General features: G+C 34.3%; 1 non-coding gene across 1 annotated transcript; it reads right to left on the reverse strand.

The window, feature by feature from the left end:
• Positions 1-5,829: 5,829 nt before the first annotated feature.
• Positions 5,830-5,936, reverse strand: LOC133828003 (small nucleolar RNA R71). Its single transcript, XR_009890648.1, has one exon. It is a non-coding gene; the product is annotated as a small nucleolar RNA R71 (small nucleolar RNA).
• Positions 5,937-6,805: the final 869 nt, after the last annotated feature.

Raw genomic sequence — 6,805 nt, forward strand, 5'->3', positions numbered from 1 at the left:
TTCCACATACATGCTAAAGACGAGAAAATCTCACCTCACAATGTCGTAAGTACTTGCTTTAAATTGTTATTTGTTTTCCTTTTTTAAATATTTAGTTTTGTAATTGCAGTATAGATAGATGTCTCCTATCATTAAGACCACTAAGAAACACTTACTTAAAGAGATCCGCGCTATACCTAAAGTGCAACTTGATGAGGATAACGAATATTTGAAGATCTTCATACTTAAGACGACTGCAGCAGTATGCGAGCGTATTCAAGGAATGATTAACAAGAGAGGAGTGTTGCTTTGGCCCATTGAGCAATCCTGGGTGTTCCGGGAATCACTGTCAATATACCACGAGGCTCTCCTTCAATTGACCATAGCGTGGCATGACATCGTCCAGGACGACTTAGACTTTAACATTATTGAGCACATCATTTACACCTCGTGGACAATTACGAATTCAACCGTTTAGTGGTGGTCCTAGTTAAGAATGACAAAGGAGAGATGGAGCAACGTTATGAGATGGTACATGACATGGAAGGCGAAATGGCACGTTAGGAAGCAATATGCGCCATACCAAACGTGAGCATCACGAAGAGGGCGATGGCTAGCGCCCATGACTACTTCCACATTTTGAAAAAAATCTTTGATTACGATTCAGGGGACAAGTCCACGATCGAGAATTAGAGTTCGTCTCAAATTTCCATCAATAAATCCTATTTAAATAAAATGGGACTTCCTTAAAAACCTATGGATTCTTTTTATGGTTTTATTTAGACACTTTGTTGGATGTTTGATTTATGGGGTACTTTTGAGAAAACTTTGGATATTATAGTTTTGTATTTCTCTTTCTTGCAAACTCTAAATGTTGTGTGGATGTGAGTATGTAAGGCAACTTTCATGATTAGCTTTTAAGTAACCAAAACACGATGTGTTTTATGTCCTCATATGATTTTCTATTGGTGACTTAGAATTTCATAATGTCGTCAAGAGGAAGAGGAAAAAGTGGTGTAAGAAGAAGAGGCCAAGGATGAAGTGCCTCAGCAAATCTGAATGCTCCAGAAATCCCTGACTTAAGAATGCCACTGACCCAACTAGTAGCCCCAGTTGCACCAGCTGTTGATTTGGCTACAGAAATTGCAAGATTGAGAGAACAGTTAAGGCAAAGGGACAAGGAGTTGGCCCAAGCCAGACAAGTACCCCAAGTGCCCCAAGTACCGTTGGCACAGCCTGAGCCTCCAGTACCACCACCTGCACCATTGCCAATGGCTTACCATTTCGAGCCAGTTTATGAATGCTTTAGGAAGCAAGCCCCACCTAGTTTTGAAGGGAAAGTTGACCCTATGGCGTCAAAAGATTGGTTGAACTCAGTAGAAGATATCTTTGACAACATAGAGCTGAACGACCATCAAAGGGTTTCGTGTGCAGCTCACCTACTCAAGATGGATCCAAGGATATGGTGGGATGTGGTGAAGCAAACTTGTGACTTGAACACTATGACTTAGGCATATTTTGTTCAAGCATTTGACAAAAAGTACTACAATACAGCTGTACTAGAAACCATGGTGGATGAGTTTACGACTTTGGTTCAAGGAAACCTTTCCACTATCGATTATGCTCAGAAGTTTGACATGTTGAATTGGTTTGCACCTGAAATAGTACCAACAGCCATGCAAGTCCAAATGTTTATGAGAGGAGTTAAGCCTATGATTTCTAGAGATGTCAAGATGACCTGTTCTGAGGTGGTTAGCTACGCTAATGTTTTGGATAAGGCACTTGAAGTGGAGTATTTGGAGGAACGCATATGGAAGGATAGGAAGGGAGGCCAATAGAAACAAGGGCTTCCATGAGGGCAACAAGAGGAAGGCCCATGAAGGATAGAGCAGTGGAAATGACAAGAAGCCTAGACCCCCGACCACGAATGGAGACAACCACAACAATTGTAACAGTAACAACAATGATCGTAACTGCAGAAACCACCAAGACAACAAATTTGAGCACCCCCGCTGCCCTAAATGCTCACGTTTACATTTGGGGAAATGTCAGGCCGACACCAACAAGTGGTACAAGTCCAATCAGATAGGCCATCTGAAGAAAGACTGCCCATAGTGGAAAGATAGGCGATCACATCGACATTTTCTTTGAATTCTGTTATGAAAGGTATGACTTGTTATGTGGCAAGAGATAAAGTGTTATGGAAAGCATAAGTTATGATAAGTCAGATGTTTTGAAAAGTATGAATTCTATGTTTTGATATGAACTGTGATACATGTGCCTGTATGATGAATGAAAAGCAACAGGTTGCTAGTGTTCTGAATGCGACATAACAAAGGAGTTACTAAGGATATGACGTATGTCATAGGGAAAACGCACCGAGGTTATTCGAGGACTTGAGATCCTGTTTACCTCATAAAGGAGGCCTTATACGTTTAAGCTTTTGTTGGTTACCTCAAGATGTGACATGGACAATCGGGGTGCCCTGATCACAAATAGTATGATTGTGATGTATGACTATGATTACGATTATGATTTATGAGTATAAAGATGATATGTTTTGCCTTGAGTTTACGATAGAAATATGCTCTTCTTGCGCTTTCTTTGATATTGTTATACTTGTTGTACTTCCTTACTGGGCTTTTGGGTCACCCCCTTACTTTTCCCCATTTCAGGCAAACAATAGGGTTTCTCCTTGGCACATGCAGTTGATAACTCTACAAAATAGAATTATTTTACCACATTTTTATGCTAATTGTTGCTTAGTCTTTGACTTTTCAAGTAATTTATTAAGTTTTTAAGTAATTTTGAATTTATTAGTTATAGATATTTTTTGAAATATGTTGTAGTTTAATTATTTGGAATCAGTATTGTTAAGTTAGAAGTAAAAAAATGCACTTTTAAGCTTAAATGTTAAAGTAAATTAAGTTTTAATTAATATTTTCATTGAACTTATGTTGTACATTTTATTATTGAAAATATATAGTTTTAATTTAATTTATGTTTATTTTATAGGGAATATGTTGTATTTTTGGAAAATGAACAAAATAAAGTGGCATTTTCAAGGAAAAGAACAAAAAAGCTAGTATGAAGCTTCAGTTGCTCCAGCCCCCACGGCCTATCACGCCAGGCCCAATCTGAAGCCTTCAGCAGCCCAGCCCGCACCTCTAGCTGCCTCAGGCACCTGACCCGCGCCCATGAACCGCACCTGTAGACCCGACCCGAGCCCACCTTCATCCAACTGCCACCTGGGCCTGCATCCACCAGGCCCACCTCCGCAGCCTCCATTTGGCTCAGCCGCCTGCCACAACCCAGCCACCAGCTGCCTCCTCTCTTGAGCCCATCAATTTTCCCTTAGTCAAAAAATGCCAATTTTCTACCCAACTTTTCTACATATTTCACCACAAAATCATCATTACACCCTAGAATTTACCTCTACTTGCCATATTATTATTCATTTAATTAAAGTATATTAATAATTTTAATACTCTCATTTTTGCTATATGTATGTAATTTCATGACCATTTTGGTGTGCTTAATTTTTGGTTACCATCATCTTTTCTACAATTTCTCTTTACCATTATCTCCTCCATTTTAGTATTTTTCAATAGCATTTTTCAAGTATGTATTCTCTTTATTTTGTAATTTCTATTCTAGTTACGAGTTTCTAATATTTTTAAGATTATTAAGGTGATGATGAAACAATATGTAACTAGATAGTATTTATTTTGTATGTTGACTTCCCATTTGTGCAACAAAGTTTATGGATTTTTCTTCTTCAAATATCTTCTTTCATCTTAAATATCATGTAATTTTAATTGTTAGCACATACTTACACTTTGTTCTTCATTATTGCAAAATTATAATATTCTTTTATTAAGGCGTGCCATTAAATTGTGCACGTCAAATGCTTAGAACAAAAATATTATGTTTTGCCTTATAAATAATATTCATTGATTTATTTGTTGTTTCTTTAGATTGATTTACACTAAATACTTTGAAATTATATCTTAAAAAGTGAAGATAAATCCTATATTTCTATAATAACTTGTGCTTAAATAGAATATCTAATTTTAATAAGTGATGGTTTGATTAATTTCTACTATTACTAAAACTTGGGAATCAATGTACTTATAAATATTATTGAACTTATATTTTGTGGATTCTTTTATCTTAATAATCTTTCTTCTACCATCTTGTTTACAATTATTAATTTAGTTATATATATTATCTTTAATTTCTTTATTATTGTCTTTATTTGATTTTCTTGTCACAATATCTTATCATCAATCTTTGGAGCCAGATTAGAGTTTATTAATGTTGGTTTAAAATAGTTTTTTTTTTTTTTTTAGACAACTCCTTTGGGTTTGACATCCTTGCTTACACGAACTCTATAATATATATATGATTCGTGCACTTGCAATTTACATATTTAAAATATACCAATTTTGGGTACATCAAGTTTTTGGCGTCATTACTGGGGAGTTGTAAGAAAAGAAACGAAATTTATCTCAAGGTTAGGGAATTATTCTATTTGTTATTTAATTTTTTCCCTTAAATATATATATAATTATAAAAATATACATATATATAACTAAAATAAAAAAAAAGATAAGATGAAAATTTGGAACGGTTCTACCACCCATATAAATTATATATATATATATCTATTTATACATATGCTTTCTATTTTTTGTTTAGTTGACGACACTTGTGCCTCCTAATCTTTGTTATAATTTACTTTATTTATTTTTGTTGATTATATTTTTGTGCACATTTACTAGTTGATTCCAATTTTTGCCTCCTAATTGTTGCTTTATTTTCTTATGGTTAATGACATGCTATGCTTCCCAACTCTTTTCTTTAGTTGATGCCACTTGTGCCTCCTATTTTTTCTTTTTACCTTATTTACTAGTTGATGGCAATTTTGCCTCCTAGTTTGTACTTTATTTTTATTATGGTTGACGGCATGCTATGTCTCCCAACTTTTGTTCAATTTTAGTTAACATTATCTAGTTTGCCCTATTTTATTTATCTTAGCATATTATTGTGTAATTGTGAAAAAATACATAAATCTTGTCCTTTCACCATAAGCAATCTTTGCTTAAAGGAAATTTGAACGAAATTCTCAATCCGCCTCTACTAATTAACCTCGGGGAGTTGTTAGTAGTTTGCAGGTAAGTGGAATCAAATAGGTCTGGGGACAAGTAAACCACAAAAATTATATTGTTGTGAAATTTCTAAGAATTCTAAGTATGCTCTATGGTTGCAGTTTTTACTGATATTCCACATTAGAAAATTGTTTGCTTGAGATTATCTTTGTCGCCTTATTTGTGAAAATTGTATGCATCATTAGGAACGTAATTCTAAAAATTGATTAGTAAAAGACGTTTGTCTTTGTTTGAAATTGAAAGTGTTAGTAAAAATTTGAGCATCATGAACCAATTGCTAATATTAATAGAAATCTTGTTGATAAAAAAGGTTGTGCCTGAGAAAATATTGCTTGAATATTTTGCACCTATTTCATCTAATGCTCCTTCATGTATTGTTTTTCCTATATCTTTTGCTACCCATTTTGAGCTTAAACCATCAATCATTCAATTGTTTCCATCTTTTTATGGGTTAGATAGAGAGGATCCTTACATGCATGTTAAAGATTTCTTAGAAATTTTGCTCAACATTTAGATTCCAAAATTTTCTCATGAGTCGGTCAAACTAAGATTATTCCCTTTTTCCATAAAAGACAAATCAAAAGCTTCGTTAAATTCACTTCCCACGGGTTCTATAACTACATGAGATCAACTTTATAATAAATTATTACTTAAATTTTTTCCTATGTCTAAAATTGATAGTCTAAGGAGAGAAATCTCTGAGTTTTTTCAAAAAATTAATTAAGAGTTTTATGAATGTTGGAAAAGATTTAAAGATTTATTATTAAAATGTCCTCATCATGGTTTTGAAAAATGGATACTTGTAAAATATTTTTATGATGGTTTGACTCCCTCTAATTGTCAAATGATTCAATCTATGCATACTGGATTTTTTTTGAAATTTCAAGGGCAAGAGGCTTGGGACGCCCTTGAAGATTTATCTGTCAATTCACAACAATGGAATTATTTTGATCCTAGGTCTAGGTCAACTAATTCACCAAAAAGATGAGGAAGGTATGAAGTAAAAGATGAATTAGACTTAAGAACATCCTTAGACAAATTAGCGAGAAAAATAGAAGCTTTAGCCATAAGACAAACTATAAATTCTCCAATACAACTAAGAAAAGATGTTTGTTATCTATGTTCTAGTCCTTCCCATAATGCCCAATCATCTCCTTCTTACCAATAAGCCTTTTCTGAGGAGGCCAATGCTCTTCATGCTTATGGGAAACCTAATGATAACCCATTTTCATCCACTTATAATCCAAATTGGAGAAACCATCCAAACTTTTCATGGACACAAAACAACCTCCAATGAATCAAGGGCACCAATACAACACGCAAAACCAAACTCATGCCCCACAAAATCAACCATATCATCAACAAAGGAAACCTTCATTAGAAGATACTTTACAACAATTTATGCAATCCACTCAACAAATCCTACAAAATCAGTCTCAATCAATTACCAAACTCCAGACACAAGTAGGACAGCTCGCTACTGCTTTAGTGATAGAGAAAAAGGAACATTCCCTTGTCAACCTATCCTAAATCCAAAAGGTCAATATGAGATAGGAAAGTTTATTCATAATGGAGAAGTCAAATCAATTTCAATTCTTAGGTCCAGAAAGAACATTGTCAAACTTGATTACATACCCGAGGTTGAAAAAGAAAAA

Source organism: Humulus lupulus, chromosome 3 (assembly GCF_963169125.1).
Source record: "Humulus lupulus chromosome 3, drHumLupu1.1, whole genome shotgun sequence".
NCBI lineage: Eukaryota > Viridiplantae > Streptophyta > Magnoliopsida > Rosales > Cannabaceae > Humulus > Humulus lupulus.